The sequence below is a fragment of the Prionailurus viverrinus genome, chromosome A3, assembly GCF_022837055.1.
Source record: "Prionailurus viverrinus isolate Anna chromosome A3, UM_Priviv_1.0, whole genome shotgun sequence".
NCBI classification, from domain to species: Eukaryota; Metazoa; Chordata; class Mammalia; order Carnivora; family Felidae; genus Prionailurus; species Prionailurus viverrinus.
Window position 1 is genome coordinate 17719371 of NC_062563.1, and position 24652 is coordinate 17744022.

At 45.7% G+C, this 24652-nt stretch overlaps 1 protein-coding gene across 1 annotated transcript in view; it reads left to right on the forward strand.

Moving 5' to 3' along the window:
* PTPRT (protein tyrosine phosphatase receptor type T) overlaps nucleotides 1-24652 on the forward strand; it is a 795219-nt gene that overhangs the window by 237788 nt on the left and 532779 nt on the right. The gene's annotated exons all lie outside the window — the stretch shown is intronic.

Consider the following 24652-nt stretch of genomic DNA (forward strand, 5'->3'; position numbering starts at 1 on the left):
GTTTCCCTTCCCTTATGTTCATCTGTTTTGTCTCTTAAAATTCTCATATGAGTGAAGTCATATGATATTTGTCTTTCTCTGACTAATTTTGCTTAGCATAATGCCCTCCAGTTCCATCCACGTAGTTGCAAATGGCAAGATTTCACTCTTTTTGATTGCCGAGTAATACTCCACTGTATATATATACCACATCTTCTTTATCCATTCATCCATCAATGGGCATTTGGGCTCTTTCCCTGCTTTGGCTATTGTTGATAGTGCTGCTGTAAACATTGGGGTGCATGTGTCCCTTTGAAACAGCATACCTGTATCCCTTGGATAAATACCTAGTAGTGCAATTGCTGGGTTGTAGGGCAGTTCTATTTTTGGTTTTTTGAGGAACCTCTATACTGTTTTCCAGAGTGGCTGCACCAGCTTGCATTCCCATCATAGGAGAGCTCTTTACCGAGAGGGGACATTCAAAAGTGAAAGCCCTACATGACTGTAGGCAAGGGTCCTTGTTTTATAAGGTACTGGTCGAACCCCCCCCCCCCCCCACTTTCCCCCTGTTCCTTCTCAGGTCCGACCTAATGGCTTGATAGCTCTAGGTTCTGGGTTGTCCATTCCTAATTGGCTCATTTCCATTTTATGAGGGGTGGTTTATGGCCATATCATTCCTTGTGGGTTATACATTTTATGGTCTACTACTTATTTATAGCCAGGTCTTTGGTCAAATTGCTGAGGGATGCCTGAGGAGGTGTAGGTGGTATCTGTTGTGTTCATAAGAGGAACCTTATACTTATGGGGGGAGGGGGTTGCTGTGGTCAGACACTCCCAGCATTGTTCCAAAAGACGTCCTTCCCCACCCAGGTACCTCTGGTCCTAATCTTTTCCTTCTCTGCCTATTTTATCCTATTTTTCCCCTCTCATACAAGAAGACTACAGGGCAAGGGATCCAGGGCCCAGGAAAGAGGAATGCCCTTGCTTTATGACAGGGCAGAAGGAGGAAAGGAGGGGTGCCAGGAAAGAAAGGGTGTCAGAACATTTCTTTGGGATGGCCTCTTATTGCTTCTGTGAAGTGGGAGGTAAGATCATGCCCTAATGTTGGGGTAAGGAAGTATTCAGGTGCATGGTGAAAACTTGTGAAAGCAGCAGCGGAGACAGGGAGGGGAGGTGCCAGGACGTGGGGAAGAATTAGCTCAGCTGATATTGGAAGGCTGCGGTCAGTCTGTGGATTGTGTGATTCTAGAGCAGAGCTCCGTGGCCTAGTTGGAGCATGGCCGGTTGAGTTGGTACAGGGTGTTATGGGTTGAATTGTAGCCCTCAGATTTATACATTGAAGTCCTAACCCCCAGATACCAGAATGTGACCTTATTTGGAAATAAGGTCCTTGAAGACATAATTAGGTTGAGGTCATGATGGCTCTAATCCATTGTGACCATGTCTCTATAAAGATGGGAAATTTAGGCACAGACTTGGGCACACAGGGAGAAGGCCATGTGAAGATGAAGGCAGAAATCTGGGTGATGATTCTATAAGCCACGGACTGCCAGAGATTACCAGTGAGCCAGCAGCAGCTGGGACAGAGGCCATGGGACAGATTGTCCTTCACAGCCCTCAGAAGAAACCAGCCCTGTGGACATCTTGACCTTGGATTTTGGACCTCCAGAACTGTTGTAGATAGCCAGTCTGTAGTATTTTGTTATGGCAGCCCTAACAACCTGATACACAAGGGATAAGGTGATTTTTTTGTTCTTTTCATTTCCCGCCTTTCAAGTGGTTGTGAAGGACTTAAGACAAACATTTTAAGAGTACATTCTGAAAGCATTATGAAAGAGATAGCTCAAGGAGTCCAGGATGGGTGGGGAAAGAAGGTAAAATGAGAGAGGACATCTAGAAAAAGGAAAGACTAAGGTATCTGGTGCTGAAATGTTCTTCCAGCTCTTACAGTTGTAATTGTGAGTAATTGTGAGTAGCTTATAGAATCTGTTTCTCTGAACAGTTCAGCCATCTTCCGCAGGTTCCTGCAAAGGTTAATCTTAGCCTCCAGGTTCTTGCTGAAGTTATCAACGTGTTACTCCTCAAATTAGAGCGGCCGCTTAGATCACAGCCAGGGTATTTGCAAATAATCGTATCTTGTTAGGCATTGGCTTACATTTACATATGATAGCCACAGATCCGAATCTGTTCTTAGAGGGACTTTCGAGTTGTCTGAGCTGTGGAGTCTTCAAAGGGCTGTCTGACTCATGTGGATTTAATGGGCTATTTGCCCCGTGATTCAGCATTTCCTAGGCTCCAGCACTCAGAGAATTTGCTCATTAGCTTCGGGAGACAGCTTTTTAATGGAATAAAATAAGGGGGAAAGTGGGTTGTGGTTTCAAAAGCTACTGTGATTAAAATCCTATGGACAGCTGCTGTTCAGTGCGGTGTCACCCAGTGTGAATGAAAAAGTGCCCGCTGTCAGAAAGCCATTGGGCTGTAAATTCTGTTTACTGTACAACTGGCTGCTTTCTGCCGAGTTTAAAGTTTCTGGAAGAGTGCCTCAGTAGACCGCATTGGGCAAAACCAACTTTTTGAAGAAATAACTTTTTATCAAAGAAAATTTGGAAAATGTATGAAAATAATTATCTTTGTAAAAAGTAGATGATCTCTTGAGTTTATCATTGAGGGCGTCTACCCATCTGGTCTGTTATTTCCCCCATGCATACATATCTGTGCATACATTTACTGAATTGGAGTCCTACCATGGTACAGTTTTGAAGCTCACTTTAGTTAATGTTACATCCTCACCACACTCCTGTGCCACGGAAACAGTACTTCCGTGGTGACCTGTGTTCCATTATCATCATTTATTTAACTAATCCCTCTCTTTGGCAATTTAGGTTGATTCTAGATTTTTGCTATTGCACATGATCTAATGTACATTTTTCAATGTATAATTTTTTTTAAAAGATTTGGGCCTCTGGGGATTGCATTAGAATCTCTTGAAGGTCAGCCAGGGGTGTAGAGGGCTTTTGACTACAGTCCCTCTGGCTAACTCCTTTGAGCGTTAAATGCAGGGTCCCTTGGGAGGGAGGGCACTGCCTGATTCTCCCTCACACATCCCCTGGAGGGGTTTTATACATAGAGCTGCACTCAGGAGATGGATGCCCAGGGCTTGGGCTTAAGTGCAAATCGCGATTTGTGTAATACTGTGGGGGCCTCAGAAGCTGGATTGCCTCCTCTCTAATGAGTTAAGGCTGTGACTCACAGGAGGTGCGGGTTATAGCGGATGACTTTTCTTTTTATCCCCCCTCCCATCCTCTTGGATTCCTTATGATGGAAAATTCATAAACTGTTCTCGGTGACAGTTGTGCAAAATGAAAAGCTCTGTGAATGTGTGGAGAATAGATTATCCTGACTGCTGTTAAGCATTTGACAAATTGGGAGTTTTGTCATACATCAGAGAACAATGGAGGAAGAATAAGGAACGATGGGAATCATATAAATACAACACACCTGACGGCCCCCGGCATCATTTGTCTTCCTGTGTGGTGGGGAGGGCAGGGAGAGTGGGGGGATGGGCGGGCAGTGGTCAGGCCACTGGCCTCCCTGGGGCTGTGTGGTGTGCCCCACCACCAAAGTCTGTCTTGGTAACTGTTTTAGGAGATGCCAGGTGGTTTGGGGTCATGTTCATTAAAATTTCTCGAGCTAGTTGCACCTGGGTGGCTCAGTCAGCTAAGCATCTGACCTCTGCTCAGGTCATGATCTCACAGTTCATTAGTTCCAGCCCCACATCAGGCTCTGTGCTAACAGATCGGAGCCTGGAGCCTGCTTCCGATTCTGTGTCTCCCTCTCTCTGTCCCCCGTCTGCTGTGTGTGTGTGTGTGTGTGTGTGTCAAAAATAAATAAACATAAATAAATAAACATAAAAAGATTTTTTAAATTTTCTTGTACTAAAGAAAGATTTCCTATGACTCTGACACGGGATGGGGATTCCTGAAGCCACTAGTGGACCAGACAGGAGTCTCATGTATTTTAGTAGGAGGATGAAAAGGCCACCGAGTCCCCTGCAGCTTAGCGGAGCTGATTCTGGAAGTCTGCCTAAATGAGGTGGACTGAGCACCTGTGGGGGTTGGGGGGAGGGTGGTAGAGAAGCACGTTGGTTTTTTTCCTGGCCTCCTGGGCTCTTATCTACCTTCAACAGAAGGAATGCAGATAGGAGGGGATGGCCAGTCTCTGGACTTAAGTGAGGAAGGACAGTTTGGCTAGAATGTTTGGTTGCTTCTATCACTGAATATCTCAGCAATGAGGCAGATTTGGAGCACAAAGAGAAAGCTGCAGAGAGGGCTATGGGTGGTGGGGTGCATAACTGGCCTGAGAGGGCTGTCTGGGGCTGCAGGGCCATGGTGGGAGGAGCATTGGGTAGACCTGAAAGCAAATTTTCACTTCCCCTTACCAGCAGTATGACAGGGACTGGGAATTGAACTGGCCTCTGGAAGACTCAGTTTTGTGATCTGTACACAGGGATGGTGGTCCCTGCCCCGAGAGCAATGTCATGAAGATTAAGTGGGATACCGTAAGGAGAGCGTCCACATGCACACTGATGGCTCTGATGAGAAAGACAGATACAAACGTGTTGGAGGAACTGGAGACCTCATATACTGGGGGGACACATTTCAAATGGTGCAGCTACTTTGGAAAACAGTTTCCAAGTTCCTTGGAAGGTTAAATGTAGGGTTACCGTGTGACCCAGCAATTCTCCTATGTGTATACCCAAAAGAAATGAAAACATGTCCACAGAAAAACTTGTACCTGAATGTTCATAGCACTATTAGTGACAGTAGCACCAAAGCAAAAACAACCCCTATGTCCACCAGCTGATGAATAAGTAAAATAAATAAATAAATGTATATATACATGTATATACGTATATATATGTGTGTATGTGTATATATACACACAGAAATAACTGTTATTTAAAATGAATGAAATTCACGGGGCGCCGGGGTGGCTTGGTCGGTTAAGCGTCCGACTTCGGCTCAGGTCATGATCTCACGGTCCGTGAGTTCGAGCCCCGCGTCGGGCTCTGTGCTGACAGCTCAGAGCCTGGAGCCTGTTTCAGATTCTGTGTCTCCCTCTCTCTCTGACCCTCCCCTGTTCATGCTCTGTCTCTCTCTCAAAAAAAAAAAAAAGTTAAAATGAATGAAATTCTGATACATGCAGCAATGTGGATGAACCTTGAAAACATGCTAAAGTGAAGATCAAGTCACAAAAGACCATCTATCATAAGATTCCATTCATTTGGAATGTCCAGAATACACAAATCTGTAGAGACACAAAGTGGACTCATGGTTGCTTAGGGCTGGGGGATTTGGGGGGAACCAGAGAGGAGACTGCCAAAGTGTATGGGGGTTCTCTTTGGATGACAAGGTTCTACAACTGATTGTGATTATGGGTGCCCAACTCTGAGAATGTATGAAAAATCATTGAATTGTACACTTTGGGTGAATTGTAGAATATGTTAATTATATTTCAATAAATGTGTTCCCTCCACGTCCCCTCCCCCGCCCCCCACACACACAAAAGAAGGAGAAGAAAAATACCTGGTGCACAGCAGGTAACTTAGTAACTTAGGGGAACAATAGTTAGTAAGCCCTTTCCTGTCTCACAGACCAGTTTGGGAAAGTTGGCAGGGCCTCAGTTCTCCACTTTTCAAATTCAAGTCTTTGTGTTACACTAGTTAAAATCTCTGCCCTCCAAGAGAGACACTGGGCCTTCATTTGAGTCAAAGGTGTCACTGGGGACCACTCTTTCTGTGGAATCAATGTGTTCCAGGAAATCTGGGGGTACAGGCTGAAATGCCAGTTTCTATCAGTTGGATCCCTTTTTGACGCCTCCAGAAAGCACTCTTACTTATCTAAATGCCTGCATTGAATCTGTATACCATGGTGCAAAAAAGCTGTTGAAAAAAAAAAAAAAGCTATTGTGCTAGAGAAAGAAAGAAGTTCTTCCTGCTGTCTAACTCAGGTCTTCCTGTTGTAATCGAAGTCCGCTTCCCACAGCCCATTGGAATCCTGGCATCTGTTGAGGCTTGGATGCCTGGAGTCAAATGGAATAAATGCCTCTTTGAAGAACAGCTCCTGGAGGCCACTGCACATTTGTCACATGTCAGTGGGATCTGCATGTGGATGTGAAATGTATATTTAAAAATGTGCACACACTCGGCTGCACACGCATCCTGCTCCAAATGTGTTTATCCAATTGCCCATCAGAGACCTGCCCTGGGGGGCTGAGCCGACCCTCTCACCTTTGCCTGCCAACCCACAGCTCACCCCACCCCACATCTGTAAGACCCCCTGGCCTCCCTTGCTCCTTTCCCTCTCCCTAGGGGGAGCGTGACTGGAAGGTTCTGCTTTGCAGTGGGTTACCCATCTCTGAAGATAAATTTCTTACCTTGATAGAAACTGGTGGCTCCAGCCCCCATGGCATCCGGCAGTTGAGGAGAACAGGGTGAGCACTGGATTTGGAGTCACTAGTCTCCTTTTTGAACACTGGCAGTGTCACTCAGCGGCCCCCTGGCACAGGTTATGTCAAGTGACCTCTCGGGCTCGGATTCCTCTTTGGTAAAATAAAGGCGCGGACCTAGGTCTCTCAAGGATCCTGTAATTTGGAGAACCTCTTTCTCTTACGCTTCAGGAGAGTAAGAACACCACTATTCAAGTACTGGAGTGTTCTAAATTACCTCCCCCATGAGGACTGGAGGCAGGCATCTGGTCTGGAACTGTGATACTCAATTCTCAGGTCTGGTACCAGACTCTGACGTCTTTCCCTATGGTGGTTTTAAAACATGGCCCCAAGTTCTCTGGTGTTCCTCCCATTGGAACTAGTTTCTGTTCCCTTCCTTGGAATCTGGGTGTACCTGTGACTTCTCCTCCCCCTTGAGAAAAGCAGGGATGAGGTAACTTTTGAGGATGATCTCTTGGGACCCTCGCCCTTCTGGAGACACTCTTGCTCAGAACTTCCCCTTTCTGCAAAGAGAAGTCCAGATGACATAGTAAGGGTACAGGTCAGTGCTACTAGGTGACCTCTTCGGCTGAGCTGACTTTCAGCTGGCTCAGCCCAGGGGCCAGAGATGTGAGCGAAGAAGGTTGGAGACACATTCTTCCTGCTCCAACCCTCAGCCATGCAAGTCTCCTCTGGCTGTTCCAGACTAACCAGTTGATGATGTTCCAGACATTATACAGCAGAGCAAGACATCCCTGCTGCACCCTGCCTCAATTCCTGACAGACAGAATCCATGAGCATAGTAAGCTGTTTGATGCTACTGTGTTTTAGAATGTTTACTCTTGCTAGGGACTGAGTGTAACCCCCAATATGATGATGTTCAGAGGTGGGGCTTTAACGAGGTAATCAGGAAACGAGGTCATGAGGATGAGTCCCCAGGAAGGGATTAGTGCCCTTATAAGAAGAGGAAGAGAGATCTGTGCATGCACTGAGGCAAGGCCATGTGGGCCCACAATGAGCAGTTAGCTGTCTGAAAGCCAGGGAAAGAGTCCTCACCAGAGCCCGACCATGCTGGCACCCTGATCTGACTGCCAGCCTCAAAAATGATGAGACAATAAACGTCTGCTGTTTAAGCCACCTAGCCTGTGGTATTTTGTTCTAGCAGCCAGAATGGACCATGGCAGCTATGTAACAATAGGAAACTGGAATATACCATCTGAGCTCTGATGTTGGCCACCTGGTCCCTTGGTCACTTCGAGCATGGTCTACAAAGTATGAACTGGTTATGCAGATACACTCCCAGGAGGAAAATCTTAGTTTCACACGAGAAGTCACTCTAAGGGTGTCCTTTCTAGGGCAAGGGTCAGACCAAGAGCGAGAGAGATGGAGTCTAGTGGGGATGGTGTAGAGAGATGATCAGGAGCAAACACACAGAGCTCTCTGGAAAAGACTTAAGCCCCAGCCCCCATCTTCCTTCCCCAGCCTACACTGTGGGAAACAGCCCAGCATTGTGTATCCCCAGACGGAGTCTCCTTTCCTCCCACCCTGCACCAAATCAAAGCTATTATCCAAGGACAATGGGGGGACTATGGTCTTTTTCATCTGCAGTGGAGAGGAAAGCTGACAACATGGGTATTTATATCATGCTCTGGCTTTCCAGGGGCCTCATATTCGTTAATGAATTAATCCTTCTTAACAACAGTCCCTTTATTAGGTTGCCATCATGATGCATGTTCATCAGACAAGGGGACTGAGGCAGTGGCTAAGGCTGCTTATGATACATGGGGCTCTACAGCTGGGGCCATTGAGGACTCGCTCATTCCAGAGGCACATGAGGCCATCAGGTGCCAAAAGCATAGTTTGGGACTTGGGAGTCCGGGATTTGGGTATGAGTCTACCTTCGGTATAGCCCTTGGATAGACAGCTTTACTGCCAAGTCTCAGTTTCTTCTCCTGTAAAATAAGTGGAGATAGTAATCCCACCAGGGTATAGAGTTTTCACCACGAGAGGGGGAGGCATGTGAAGATGCCCTGCCAGCTGTGGCACATCCCACACACATTCATTGTCATTGCTTCCAGGTACAAGTGAAGATGCTACAATTAGCATCAGCACCTGCACCAAGGGTGAGGGTCTGCAGGGCAGAGTGGGGGCCGGCCCCTCCAGTCCTCCAGGCTTGTGATGATGACGAGGACTCAGCAGCAAAAGCAAGCACTTACAGATCCCCCCGCCCAAGCTCAGGTCTCCCTACTTTCCCTGATCCACGTCACTTACCCCTTTTTCCACCTCCAACACCCTCATGCTCTTCACCCATAATCTCTGTGAAGAGATGTAATCTCATACACCCATAATCTCTGTCATTCGGGTTTTACTTACTTTATCTTATTTTTGTGTGTTCAGGAAGTGTTTTCTTGTTGCTCCAAGTGTAAGAGTTGTCATTAACGAGTGGTAAAAAAAAAATCCACGGTTCAAGGTGGCCTCTCTCAAAGTTCTGCTCAGATCGAGTCTCAGCATAGGCAGACAAAACAATATATGTCTGTACAGTCTGGACATTCATCCCACCCGTGGTTGGTGGCTCAGTTATAACCTTCAATTCCGAGATCTGACTTTTACATAAAGGCTGCTCAGAGCTACTTTTTTTTTCCCCCTTCCCATTTAAAAAAAAAATTTTGGGTAAAATACATATAACATAAAATTTACTGTATTCGCTGCTTTTAAATGTAGAGTTCAGCACCGTTAACTCCATTGATATTGTTACTCCTCCATCTGCAAAACTCTTGTCGTTTTGCAAAACTGAAACTCTGTGGTCTGTAAACAACAACTCCTCATTCTGCTTCCCTTCTACTGTCTGCTTCTGTGAATTTTCCTGTTCTGGGGACTTCACACAAGCAGCACACTGCACTGTTCATTCTTTTCTAACGAGCTTGTTTGACTTAATGCCCTCGTGGTTTCTCCATATCGTAGCCTGTGTCACAATTTTCCTTCCTTTTTTAAGGCCAAATAATATTCCACGGTATGGGTATACCACATTTGCTTATCATTCATTATCAACACTCAGGTTCCTCTCTCCGGATGACGCTATGAACCTGGGTGTGCCCTGGACCACTTTTAATTCAGAGTGACTGGCGCCATCTGATGGAAATGCGGTGCCAACCAAACACAGCTTCTCCATGGAGGACACTGCACGGGAGAAAACATGGAAACCACCCCCCGGGTCGTGTTCAGTGACCATGTGCAGCAGACAAGCTGATCACGTTGGGTGTGAGAGCAGAAAGCCTCTTTTTGTGCTGTGATGACACTTGGCTTTCATGCTTTGGTGTTTCTCAATCTTATTAAGAGCATTGACTCCCTTCTGCTGGGAACCTTTAAAATTTTTTTTCCTTGATTCCCTATCAATATTAGTATGCTGTTATATGTATCTGCACTTCACATATAGAAAGAGTAAGATTTTTTTCACCCCCAGGAGCCCATCTTCGCCCTTTTAGGGGCACTCATTCCCACTGGAAACACGGTCTGTTCAACTGACTGCCCTACTCGGGGGTTGGGAAGAGAAGCAGCCACCCTCGGGTTCCTCCAGAAGCTCTGCTGCTCCCGTCAACTCCTTTTCTACACATTCCTGTTAATCCTGTTAGATGGAGTAGAACAAAAAGCGATAGCTTAGCGACCTGCCATCCAGTGTTGTCCACTATGGTAGCCAGTGGCCACTCCAATTCAAATCAGCGTGAAATAAAACTAAATCTTCAGTTCCAAGTCATAGGGGCACATTTCAAGGACTGAGTAGCTTTATGTGACTGCTGGTTACAGTATGGGGCAGCCCAGGTCTAGAAGATGCCCATCATTACATGCAGTTCTGCTGGACAGATGGCTCATACACTTGGTAGCTGGAGGGATCACAAGCTCATGAACATCCTGTGTGTTGGAGGGTTCTGGCACCCCTGGGGATCATCCTCTTCTGAGCTACTTGAACTTTCTTTATGGCAAAATCAACATAGATCTATGAATGTTTGACATTCTCCCTTCTAACTGCCTTCCTGTGTCCAAGCATCACCGTACTGACCCTGCATCTGAAATCAGGCAGACCTGGTGGGGAATCCCAGCTCGAATTTCTTAACTTTGGGCCAGTTCCTTAGCTTTTTGGCTCCTCTTTTTCATCACTTGTAATTTGGGGGTCGTGCTTTCTATATCACAGATGTATCAACCAGAAGGCATAATGTGTATGGCTCCCTCATTTCCCCAGGGCCTGGCACATAGCAGGTGCTCAGTAAATGTTGGCTGGGTAAATGATTATCGAATTGTTTGTTTCCTTTGCTGAAAGACAGCAAGCCTGAAGCCTCCGTTTTTTTTTCCATCCTGATTCTCTTGCTCTTCAATTGACTGTGCTGAGGTCCCCACTCTGCAGGGACACATCCCAATCATGTCAGTGCTGGTAGTCTGAGATTGGATCTAGTGGGATAGCTGTATTTATCACTGGGTGGAAGGGGTCCCTCAGAGGTAGCGGTATGGGGGGGGGGGAGGGTCACAGAGTCAGGGAAAATCAGGTGCCAGAGAAGAGCCAAGGTGACTCACATTGCGGTCTGAGTCAGCCCTTGTCAAACTTCAGTGTGCTCAGAGAACCCTGTGGAGCCTGTTCAGTATAGACTGATCCTGTAGGTCTGGGGTGAGCCTGAACTCTGCATTCCTAATGCTTTGCTGCAGTTGTGGGTAGCCTACCAACCACACGTTGAATGACAGGCATCTGAGGACCCACTTACACTGGGGATCTGGGTCATGTGGAGATTCGTGACTCTTGGACCACATCTATAGAATCAGACTCCTGGGGACCAGGGCCTCAGGACCTGGACAATGAGCATGTTTTCCAGTTTATTCTCATTCATCCTGGAGCCTGAGAACTCCTGATCCCTGGACTGATACAGGAGGTGCTGAGCGCCTAGAGGAGGGGAGAGACCCCTTTCCTGGAGTCCACGCACCTCCCCAGAACAGCTCCTCCGTGGGTGCTTCCTGACCGGGAAGTCAAAGTCAGTGTTTGCTCCACTCCTTTGTGCCAGTTTCTGAAAGCCTCAACCCTTTATGTCAATCTTCACAAACCTTACCTGGAACACTCTTTGCTCTAAGGTCTGAAGCATATTTGGATAAGACAGTGAGACATTTGCAAAAACGGAGGTTGAGAATCGATGGTTTGGGCTCAGGGTTTAGTGCAACCATGATTACTCATCTAGCCCTTGACCTTTCTGCAGAGATATCTGAGAAGTGAGTAAATTAATACCAGTGTGTTTTGGCAGGGAGGGCGGGGGGGAAGGTAGGGGGGGGTGCGGCAGTGACAAGAGCCTGATGAGCAGAACTGGGCCTGGGAGGTCAGCTGTCCTTAGGTCTCACCTGGGCTTGGATTCTCTTTGCCTGCCCCCACTGCAGGCTGTGTCCTGAGGGTCAGCCTTGGCCTGAGGCGGAAAGTGGCTGGAGCCCCACCCCAAGAACAGATTCAGCCCTGGGGCCTAGCTCTGACCACTGGCTCCAGAGCAGGTGGAAAGGGATTCTTTTTTTTTTTTTCCAGCTTCATTGAGGTATAATTGACAAATAAATTATAATATATTTAAAGTGTTCATTACGATGTTTTGATATACGTACACTGTGAAAGAATTGTCTCTGAGATAATCTAATGTATCATCTCACATATTTACTTAAAAATTTTTTTTAATGCTTTTATTTATTTTTGAAGGAGAGAGAGAGAGACAGAGCATGAGGTGGGGAGGAACAGAGAGAGAGAGAGGGAGACACAGAATCCGAAGCAGGCTCCAGGCTCTGAGCTGTCAGCACAGAGACCCATGTGGGGCTTGAACCCATGAACTGTGAGATCGTGACCTGAGCCAAAGTCAGACGCTTAACCGACTGAGCCACCCAGGCGGCCCTCTCATATTTACTTTTTAAAATTATTTTGGTGAGAGCACTTAAATTTTACTCTCCAAGCAAATTTCAATCACACAATACAGCTTTACCAACAACAGTTACTGTGGTTTGAGTTAGATCCTCAGGCTTTATTTTACAACTGAAAGTTTGTATCTTTTACCAACCTCTCCCTATTTTCCCCCAGCCCCTGACCATACCCATTTCTACTCTCTGTTTCTATGAGTTCAACTTTCTAATTAAAAACAAATTTTTTTTAAAGTCCCATTTATAAGTGAGTTCATGTAGTAGTTGTTTTTCTTTGTCTGGCTTCTTTCACTTAGCATAATATCCTCCAGCTCCACCCACGTTGTTGCAAATGGCAGCATTTCCTTCTTTATTAAGGCTGAATAATTATTCCATTATGTATCTCTCTCATATTTTCTTTATCCATTCTACCTGTCTACAGACACTTAGGTTGTTTCCATTTGTTGGCTATCGCGAATACTGCAATGAAATGAGAATACAGATATTTCTTTGAGACAATGATTTCATTTCCTTTGATGTATTTCCAGAAGTGGGATTTGTAGCTTGTATGGTAGTTCTTTTTTAACTTCTTAGAGAAACTCCATAATATTTTCTGTAGTGGCTGTACCAATTTATAAACCTATCAATAGTGCAAGAGGGTTCCCTTTTCCCCATCCTTTGCTAAGTGTTGTCATTTTGATAATAGCCATTCTAGTAGGTGTGAGATCATCTCTCATTGTGGTTTTGATTTTCATTTCCTCGATGATTAGTGATGTCGAATGCCTTTTCATGTACCTATTGGCCATTTGTATATCTTCTTTGGAAAAATGCCTGTTCAGATCCTGTGCCCATCCTTTAATTGGGTTATGTGGGTAATTTGCTACTGAGTTCCATGAGTTCATAACTGGATTCTTAATGGACTCCTTAGGCCTCTGTCTAGACCTATGCCTTACATGAGCCTCAGTGCCAGGTGCTCTAAGATGCTCTTTCTTCCTTGACCTTGACTGTCTTCCAGCCGGCCAGGAGCCCCATAGCTGGTGTCTGACACCCCTGCTGAGAGGTTGCCTGTTATGAACAGCACAAACCCCTGGTCTAGGGTGCCTGAAGTGGCAGCTTCCTTCTCAGTGCTCGCTGACCCTCAGGAGGAGCCTAGGTGAACTGCCATGTCATTCCCCCAGCCACAGCAGTGCAGGCATGGCAGGCAACTCATGATGCAGTTAGGGAGCTCTGTGACGTGATGGTATTAAAGGAGGTTTAGTCACAGCCACTCAGCTAAGCATTCCTGGGAGAAAAAGAAGGGTGGAGCCCTCGTGTCCCTCCCAGCCTCTTCCTCACCTCCTTTTCCTTCTCACATGTCGAGAAGAGGAGCTGCTGTTTCCTGGAGGGCTTCATCTGGGAGACTGGACTTTGTGACCTTTATGTGTCCTTGTGACTCTGAGCATATGGGATCCTTTATAGCATGTGTGTGCTGCAGACGTTTTTCCAAACCGGCGGCTCGAGTAGGGGTGCGGGCAGACCAGACCTTGCAGGTGGAAGAGGAGAAGGGGTATGTTGTAAGACACCAGCTAAGGGAAAACACGGGCAGACGGGAGGTGGAGTTCAGTTTCTGTGTATTTGCTTGTCAGGGTTTTGTTTTTCACTCAGTGCATCTTAAATTTTCTGCAGCAACCTTGGTTTGTGGGTACCCTTCTACCCCTCTTTGGTGGCTGGGAAACTTTGGTGTTTGTGAGTCATATGAGGAAGAGAAATGGTCTGGCTTTCAGGACCTTAGGAGAGTTCACTGGCCCTGATGGGTGCCTAGACCCAGAGGACTGGGGGCTCGAACGTCTCCACCTTCCTCCTAGTGGATGTATGCATAAGACAAGCATGAGAATGAGAGAACCTCCTTCCAGCATGTTCTCCCAAGTCCTACCGTTCCACCACTGTAACCACCCACATTGGTGGTGGCTTGAAAAGAACATTCTCAGGAGATGAAAGAGAAAGAAGCCTGCTACTAAGGCATTCTCCTGGAATATTATCGACTCATTTTTTATGAGATTTAAACCTAAATCATACTATTTTGAGGATCCAGATGAACCAGATTCCCCACTTTCAGAAGGGTGGCTTAGCCTCTCCATTTCAGGCCCAACATTAATGATGTTATCAAAATAACAGATGACTATCAAAATTGGGCATACCCTGCATATTAACTAGGATAAAGGGGAAGACACAATATTATAAAAATGTGTGGGTTCTCACCAGATGACTGTTTAAAAGACCAGAAAATGCAGAGGCGGGAGGAGAATGGGGGAGACAGATCAACTACAACGTTGTTGACTCATGGCCATCCAATTTTCAGCAGGAAGTACTGACTCGGCCCCACGTGCACCTGAGGCCACCTGCAGCCCAGGCATCCCTTGTGTTGGATAGCTAAGCATTGCTTACACACACTTGGGTCCTGTTTCCTTACTTTTTGGTTTATTTATATGGCAATCCCTTATTGTTTGATTTGCTTTTGCAAGTATGTTTTTACAGTTAGACGAAGGAAGAAGGAAGGAGATGTTGGTTCTGTGGCAGTTGTTGAGTCTGGACTCCCCTTAGGAGCTCTGGGCTGAGAAGAGCTGGATACCCATGGAGGAGGGGGTCTGGAAGGTGGGTGGGGAGTGATTACTCACCATTGGCTCCAGTTTCCTCTCTCTAAGGCATCTTGGGAAACTCCTCCAGAATTGCCATTCTTCTCCACCTAGTGAGTAAAGGTTTGAAATCTAACAGTTACGTCAATCTCTAGGTTCTGCCTTTAAGTGTATCCTGCTCAACTCCCCTTTTATCCAGTCCCTGCATCTGATCCAGAACAAGCTCTGAAGCATAAACCAGATCATGTCACTCCCCTGCTTAAAATCTCATAGGAATTCTTACTGCGTTAGGAGAAAATCCCAACCCCTCACTGATGGTGGCCCACAGGGCCTAGTATGATTTAGCTGCACCTGCCTCTCAAAACCCATCTCCTTGTCTTGCACTATGCTCCAGCTGGACTGGCCTTATTTCTTTTCCTCAGACTCTTCAAGGTGCTCCTGATTGCATTTGTGTTTCTCTGTGTAGAATGTTCTCCCCACTCCAGATCTTCAGTTGGCTGGCTGATGCATCCTCATTGTGGTCTCCGCTCAGATACCATCTCCCAGGCCAGACTAAAACATTCTTCCTTCTGCCATTCCCCGTTACCATCTCTCTGGTGTATCCTGTTTATTTTCTTCATTGCACCGATCTCTTGAAACTGTGTATGTGTCATTTGTGGCCTTTACTTTTTAATCTTCTATAACACATCATTAGACAGTAAACCCCATAAGAACAAGAACTTCTGCAGTGCCCCTTGCAACAGTGCATGGCATGTGACCGGCCCCCAATAAAGAGTTGTCGTGTAAATGTACAACAGACACAAGCGTGCTGTTCTCCAGCTCTGCCTTGGGTCCCTTCACATTCAGCATGTGCAGGACATTTATTGTCTCTCAGGTCTTAAATGTTTGCCAAGGTGCCAAGAAATAAGTATCTGTTCCATTTCACAAATGGAGAAGTTAAGGCTTTAAAGATGTTGCTCCATCTGCCTATGATCACGTAATGAGTAATCTCGGGACAGCTGGGGATGGAGACCAGTTCTAGCCAATTTTAAAACTCCTTGCTCTATCATCATCTAATAAGTGGTGGTGTTTAGGAGGTGGCCAGGAAGGCTGCCTGGAAGAGGAACATAAGTAACTCTAGGAGAAAGGAATAGCACAGTAGGAAAAATATGTACTCTGGGACCACCCTGGCTGGGTTCCAAGCCTCGCTGTACCCTCTCTTAACTTTGTGCTGTACCAAATTTCTTAACCTCTCTGTGACTTGGTTCCTCCATCTGTAAAATGGAAATATGAATAGTAACTCCCTCCCAGCGTTGTCAAGAAGGTAAAATGAAAGCCGTTAGACCAGTGTCTGGCATGGGTAAGTGCTGTATCAGAAGAGTTGACTACTCTGATCGTAAATATCATCATTCCGCAGCTCGCCCAGCAGGTTGCAGAATCTTCCTTGGGATTCTTAAGAACAATCTGGTAGCGCACAGGTCTGTTTGGAAACCCCACAGTCTGTCTGTCTGCCTCTGTCTGTCTGTCTGTCTGTCTGTCTGTCTGTCTCTCTCTCTCTCTCTCTCTCTCTCAAGACCTGTGGGGGCTTTGAGAAGCAATCTCTCCATTCTATGTGACTTTGGAGGAGAGTGGTAATGTGCAAGTGTGTCAAAGGAACATAAACTTTAAAAGCAGAGAAGAAAATGGATGAGTTAGTGACACAGAGTTGTGGGAAAAGCCACCCACTAAATTACATTTCTGCGCAAGAAAAGAGCTGCAGACAAAGCAGGAATGAATGACGCTGGGGTGGCAAAGACATCAAGAAGCAGAGCTGGTAAGGAGCTGGGAGCCCTCTATTATTTCTAGCATCAAGGAAAGTGTGCTTTTATTATTCTTTTCATAAGTGGTCTCAACTCATTTTTTTTTTGTTGTTGCTTCTTAGTCACAACTGGTACGGCTGATGTCCTTGCTCCCTGCACTGAATCTAGCGCATACATTGGCCCGACAACTGGTCTAGTTACAGAAAGGGTATTCTGGAGAGGTCCTTGGGAACTGTCTCACCTATACATGCTCATTCACAGATGAGAAAACTAAAGCCATGATGAAAAGGGACATTTATTTATTCATTATTTCAGCAGGGATTTATGGAACAAGTTTGCAAGGGCCCAAGCTAGATGCTGGAGAAAGTTGAGAGGGTTCTGTCTTTCTGAGTAAAGCATATGCAATTAACACCTACAAAAGTCTGTTTAATGGAGGTTAACTTGCAAGGAGCTGAGGCCTGAGAATTTCAAGGCTCGAGTTCCAGTCGAAACCACCACTTTTCATCTGAACTGGGGTGATTGAGCTTCAGTTCCTCGCTGGGAAAATAGGGAAGATGGTGTCTGGCCTGTGAATTGCACTAGGATTTTATGAGCACCCACATAATCATGACACGTGCTGATGCTTGATGGCCTATAAAGCAATTTGTAGATGATGCTTTTGTACTGAAGGGATGATAATTTGCAAGCAGAGAATTGCGGCCACTGGAATAATATAATGGGAAAATGAAAGGGACCGTTGTGGAGGGCAGGTTGCATGTTGGGGAATGGGCAGGGAAGAGCCAGAGGTGACTCCCAGTCCTTTATTCTAAGGGGTGGCCCTTTGTGCTGTTTAGAGTAAGTAAGAAAAGAGTCCACTACGGGGAGCAACTCATTCAACTGGGCAGCGACTACCACTTGCTCTTTCTAACTTTGTGACACCTGTGATGATGGAACACATGGAGACCTGGCACAGCCTTCTGTGAACCCAAAGTTTTGCAGGAGACGCAGAATTGTAAACAGAAAGGTACACTGTAGTGCCTTGCCAGAGGGACCCCAAACCCACCGTGTTAGAGATGGCTTCCCAGGAGAGATGATGACTCAGGGGGAGTCCTGAAGGCTATGGAGGCTTTGACCAGTTGGGTTACACTAGGAAGGGTGCTTGAGGCTGAGAAGACAACACAAAGAATGATGTGGCAAGTTCCAGAAACAGGCTGTGGCCTCAACGAGAGTCCTGGACTACAGGTGGACCTGGTGGTGGCAGCCATTTTACAAATAAGTTGAACACCAGGCAGAACTTGAGCTTGGCGAGGGGATGGTGTTTGTGGGAGCCATCTTGGGATGAATGCTTGGTGGCATCTTATTAGGATCCTTCAATGACGATTGTAATTTTTAGTTGGGATTAGTCGTCTCCTATCATAGCCTGTCTTGGAGGTCACGGACAGCTTTGTGAAGTGTGCAGCCAGTTCTGCATGGAAGGTTTCCAGGGTGGGAGTGCAGATAGGATGCACAATCCTGGGAGGCCAGGTGGAGAACATGCACACTGTGATGGGGAACCATGTAGGTGAGCATCCCCCTGGAAGCAGAAAAGCTGGCTCTTGCTTCCCAGGAAGTTACTCAGCTCATGGGGTGCCTCGTGTTGTGACCCAGCCCTTCTATCATGCCATTTTTTTCCTCCAGGTTCTGGGGAGTAATAGAATCCTGCAGGGGGTTTGGGGGGGGGGCGGGACTTCATCTTTGAGCAGGGATAGATGGATTTTATGCATGAGGCCTGCATCTGTTAAGTTCCTGTGATTTGCAGTGTCAGCCATGTGTATGTGACAGCTAGGAGAGTGACATAAGAGGCCCTTTGTGACAACTCCAGGAATGTCTCCACCTGGATGTCACTCATAGACCTCAAACCCAATGTGTCCAAACTTGAATTCATCATTGCTTTTCCCTCAAAAACGTTTGCTCCTTATTAAGGCTGATATCGCCACCATGCCCAAGTCAGACCTTCAGAGTTAGTTGCCTTCGGTGCTTGCCTGCCTTGAACCCCCAGCCCCATATTCCCCCAATTATGTCCATTCTGCATCCTGTGTATCTGTCTTGCCATTGTCCTGGTGCTGGGTCCTCATGTCCCACACCCAACAGACTGCACAGCCTGGTACCCTTTGTGTGGCAGGCCCTGTGATGGGTACAGAGGTCACTGAGACAAGGTGCTGATGGAGGAGGCAGCCTTAGTAAAGGGCAGTGTTGAACCGCTAAAGGAATTTTGTGTTCTATGCTGTGGGGCTTAAAGGGTAGAGGCAAGCCCTGACCAGGACCAGCAGAAAAGTGAGAGAGGGCCTTTTGCCTTATTCTTTTCCCTGCCTATAGTTCCTTTCTCACCAGGGATTCATTTGAAAAACTATGAAAATATTATTTGTTACATTGAAAATGCAGAAAACAGAGCTAAAATAGAAGCCTAAAGGTTTCCTATAGTCTCAACCTCTGTCCAGCTACTATTACGATTTTGTGTCTTCCGTAACAAGTTTTCTTCTTCACAGTTATGGCTTACAAAACTTGAAACGCCCTTGGCTATACTATTTTGTACACACTTTTTTTTTTAATGTTTATTTTAGTACTGAGAGCCTGAGCAGGGGAAGGGCAGAGAGAGAGGTAGACACACAGAATCTGAAGCAGGCTCCAGGCTCTGAGCTGTCGGCACAAAGCCTGACACGGGGCTCGAACCCACGAACCACGAGATCATGACCCAAGCTGAAGTTGGACGCTCAACCAACTGAGCCACCCAGGAGCCCCTTGTACACAACTCTTCTTTACCGAAGGGTACCATAGCATTAGAAAGAACAACAGAACTGTTAAAAAAAAAAGAAGAAAGAAAGAAAAGAAAAGAAAAAAACAGCTCTCTTGTTCTTTCTTGCTAAAAGGAATACATAGCTATTTCACACAATTTTAAAAGATGAAAACCAGTGTAAAACAAAGACCACCTACTACTCCCATAACCTAGAGATAGATGCCTTCTACTAACAGTTGTGTGTATGTTCTTTTAGAAGTTTATGTTCATATAGACAGTTAGATATAAGTATAAATATATGTGTGGTGTGTGGGGGGGTATTATACACCCCCCATATGTCTTTAACCTACTTTGCCCACTTAATACCTTATAGCTCTCTTTTTATTTAAATGTGTTTTGGGGCGCCTGGGTGGCGCAGTCGGTTAAGCGTCCGACTTCAGCCAGGTCACGATCTCACGGTCCGGGAGTTCGAGCCCCGCGTCGGGCTCTGGGCTGATGGCTCAGAGCCTGGAGCCTGTTTCCGATTCTGTGTCTCCCTCTCTCTCTGCCCCTCCCCCGTTCATGCTCTGTCTCTCTCTGTCCCAAAAATAAATAAAAAAGTTGAAAAAAAAAATTTAAATGTGTTTTGAATACTGTGTTATTTTTTAATATCTATAGGATATAACCGTGTATTATAACATCTGTATGACCCTAAATTAATCCAAAGGGAAGTTCCTTTGAGTGATATCCCACATAGATGCATACTAAATTATATGGCTAATCTCATATTTATGGATATTTTAACTTCAGCAGAATGATGAAAAGGTTTGTCTGAGCATATATGTGCTACAGTCCACTTATTTCTTTGGTATAAAGTTCCAAAGTGACATTGCTATGACAAAAAATGTGAACATTTTACTTTTGGGTCTGTATATGTGGTTGACAGAATTATCACATGATGACCTATGTCTCTATCTAATTAACTTCCCTTGAGTGTGGGTGGGACCTGTGATCGCTTCTAACCAGTAGAGTGTGGCAAAGGTGATGATGGGGTTTCGTTCCTGTGATGTTACATTGTATGGCACAAGTGAGGGAATTTTGCAGCTATAATGAAGATATCTAATTAATTTACTTTAAGTTAATCAAAAGAGAGATTATTGAGTGACCTTGACCCAATCAGGTGAGACCTTTTATAGAGGGAGTAGAATTCAGAGGCTGTCTGTCCTGCTGGCCTTAAAGAATTAAGCTACCTTGAGTCTATAGCTCCAATGAAAGGAATTTTGTCAATAATCATATGAGCTTGTCAAGGACCCTTAGCCTCAGATGAGATCCCAGCCCTGGTATACACTTTCACTTGTAGCCTTGGGAGACCCTGAGCAGAGTAGAGAAACTAAGCCCTCCCTGAACTTCTAACCTACTGCATCTATAAGGTAATAAATGCCTGTTAATACGTGCTGTTTTAAGCTGATAAATTTTTGGTGACTAATTATGTTGCAGTAGAAAACTAATACAGTATAGGAAAAATGCCTCTGACAAATTGTAGACAAACTTACCCTCCCAACCAGTATGAGAGCTCCCATTTCCAAGACTTTTTGCCAACACTGTGTATTCACAACCTTTTAAATCTTTGCTAATCTAAGATTTAAAAAAATAGTTTTATTTGTGACCCTCAGTTGCAAATAAGGTTTGCATATTTTCCATACTTTTATTTTAAAACTCATTTTTAATATATTGCCTCATTGTATCCTTTGCCTATTTTTTTTTTTTAGTTTTTTTTTTTTTTTTTTTAATTTTTGGGACAGAGAGAGACAGAGCATGAACGGGGGAGGGGCAGAGAGAGAGGGAGACACAGAATCGGAAACAGGCTCCAGGCTCTGAGCCATCAGCCCAGAGCCCGACGCGGGGCTCGACCTCACGGACCGCGAGATCGTGACCTGGCTGAAGTCGGACGCTTAATCGACTGCGCCACCCAGGCGCCCCTCCTTTGCCTATTTTTGAAAACAATTTTATTGGTTTGTGAGAGTTCTTTACATATGCAGAGAAATACAGATCTTGTTTTATCTGTTACAAATGTTGCAAGTACATTTTATTTTTCCAGCTTGACAATTTTGTTTTTATTTCAGATGTTGTTTATGGTATTTGGTGAGGAGTATGGTATTTGTCTTTTCCTTTTTTCTTTTGTTTCCTTCTCTTTTCTCTTCTCTTCTCTTCTCTTCTCTTCTCTTCTCTTCTCTTCTCTTCTCTTCTCTTTATTTTTAGACAGGGAAAGAGAGTGTGGTGCACATGCAAGTGTGGGGAGGGGCAGAGGGAGAAGGAGAGAGAGAATCCTATGCAGCTCTGCTCCCAGAGTGAAGCCCAATGTAGGGCTTGATTTCAGGACCCTGAGATCATGATCCAAGCTGAAATCAAGAGTTGGATGATGAACCAACTGAGCCACCTAGGCACCCTGGTGAGGAGGGATTTGAATGTTGTATCATTTTGAGTGTTAGAAAGGCTGTTCTAGTGGTCTGTGTGGAAGATGGATTGACGGAGAGAGAAAAGTGAGGAGGCAGTCACATTGGTTCAGGTGAGTTAATGAAGATGAAGCCTGAACTGCCTCAGGTATTGTAGAGATGAAAAAAAAAAAGATCTCAGTTCAGAGATATTTTGGAAATGAAATTCGTAAAGTTTGGTGTATTCAGAACTGACTTTTTTATGGATTGGGAATAGAGACTTCTAGATAAAGTAAGTGATGCATGGTCCTGCCTGCATCGGTGGATACAAAGTTCACTGAGGAAGTTTCTCCACCTCAAATCTATACCACCAGAGGCAAATCCCCTGAGACCAAGCAGCACATACCTCCTGTGATCACAGCCCTGCCTTTATTTCCAGTGGGTGGATGAATAAATCATTCCTGGAGGCTCTTCTTCCCTCCCTAAGAAATGAAAACTTCACTCTTTGGTGTGTTTTCTTTGAATCCCTGTCACCAGACAGACTTGTGGTTTTGAAGCTAAGCAGATTGGCAGGGATGTTTGCTCAAACAAGGATCTCCTTGGACATGCCTGGCACAGGATAGATTTTGCCTTCAACACCTTGGGCAGCCTTGTCTCCAGGCAGGGGTGGGGGCAGGTGGGAGGAGAGTGTTCAGCCTTGCAGGGAACAAACTTCAGTGAGATGTTAGACATCACATGAAAATTTGCTGGCAGGAACAGAGAAGGTAGACTCATCTATTTCTAGACTCTAGAAGATTCCTCACACCATCCAAAATAAATTCTGTAATGGCAGAAATGAAGATCTGTCTGAGAGAGGGTTGAAGCATGCTTGGGGTCTCCCACTGGTGGGAGTAGAGGGGAGACACCAGGGTAACAAAGCTGAGGTCCTGAAAGCCTTCTGACACTACTGAGCTCAAACCCTCAATTGGTCCCTCGGTTCGTTTAATGCAGAGGTTCTCCACCGAGGGCCATTTTGCCCCTGCCCACCCAGGGGATGTTTGACAGTATCTGGAGACGTTGAAGTTGTCACAACTGCGAGGCTGCTATTGGCATCTAGTGGGTACAGGCCAGGGATGCTTCTAAACATCCACAATGCACAGGACAGTCCCCTACAACAAAGAATTATCTGGCCCCAAATGCCACTTGTGCTGAGGTTGAGAAACCCTGTGAACAGCTGACCTCCCCCAATCCTTTACATTTTTCCCTGGGGTCTCTTCTGGGTACTGCTTGGCCTTGTTGGTGCTGAGGATGGGGTGAGAATGAGGACTCAACACCCCCAGGATCCTGGCCCCAGGCAATTCTGCTCATCCTGCAGCTGGAGAGGATAGATGAACAAGCAAATCCATTTGTAAAGAAAGCAGGATCTTTCCTCTCAAGCTCCAAGTCTGACATTTATAAACATTCACTACCGTCTGGCAGGGTTCCCACGTCCTCTGCCAACCCACAGAAGTACTGACATCAACTTTGATTCTGGTGATCCATTCACTTTGCCAGATTGAAGCACTGCGTCTGTCAGACGAGGTCAGCTGTGGGAGGAGGGAGGAGGCTGGAGTTTTGAAATTCTGGAAGTAGATAAATATTCAATATATCTTTGCAGAAGCTGGACAGTCTATACATGAGTCAGAACAGACTGTTTGGATCCTCAAGTCCTGGGACGGTGTTCCTCTAAAACAATCCAGAGACCAGGTGAAACCGAAATAAATTAGCATTAAGTGCTATCTGCATCTCAAGCCTGATATCACTTCCCTACATTTACATGTCAACAGGTGTGTTCTCTACTACATGTTAAGGATTTTTTAAAAAGAGATTCCTCATGGAACAAGGTGTTGTTGTTGTTTTTTAAATGTTGGCAGCATTTTTTTTTCTGTCCCAAGAGGTAAAGAACAAACATTACAAGGAATAAATATTGGCCCTAAACTGTCACTCACAAAGGATACCGATGCCTGCGTTCTGTTCCTGTGAGCCAATTTGACAGAAAAAAATGTTTTTTGTGTGTCTCGAATCTGTTTCTCAGAAATGGTGCCTGGGGGACAGAATCTGGACTGACAGCAGCAAATAGGATTTGCATGGAGGTACTGTCTCCAGCCCAAAATCCCGAGAGGGTTCTCATCCTCGTCTTCTTAATCCCCCTTGGCAGAAGCCACCTCCTGTCTCTCACTCCCCTCCCTTAAAATCAGTCTCCCGATATTCCTGCTTTGGCTGATCTGTTTCTATGTTGGCTTGTTGTCTAGGACTCTTCCCGCACTCCGGTCAACTCCTGCCTGTTACGGCAATTTCATTAATACTCAAGGCCTCAGCCCACTGAGTCTACAGAGAGCTCCTGAACCCGTGTCTCTAGCCTCAGTCTCTCCCTGAGCCATAGACCTGCTGGCCAGTGAGATGAAAACACATCTCCTCCCAGTAACTGCTGCTTCCAACAAAATGCCATTCCCTGTCCATCCAGTGTCAAGAACCTGGACTGGTGTATGACTTCTCTCTCCCCCATAGGTTAGCAAACAGTCTCAGAGTAGCTTAAAATGTGCCCCTTCAATGTTCTGCTGAGGAGACTACCAGATCCTTCATACAGTCACTACTGCCATTATGAGCAGCATGGTTGTCATCTTTGCACCTGTCACTCTCTGTTGTCACTTTCACCTTGACGTGAGTCTAAACAGCAACTTCCCACTCCTCACAAGAGCTTAAGTGTGTCAGCAA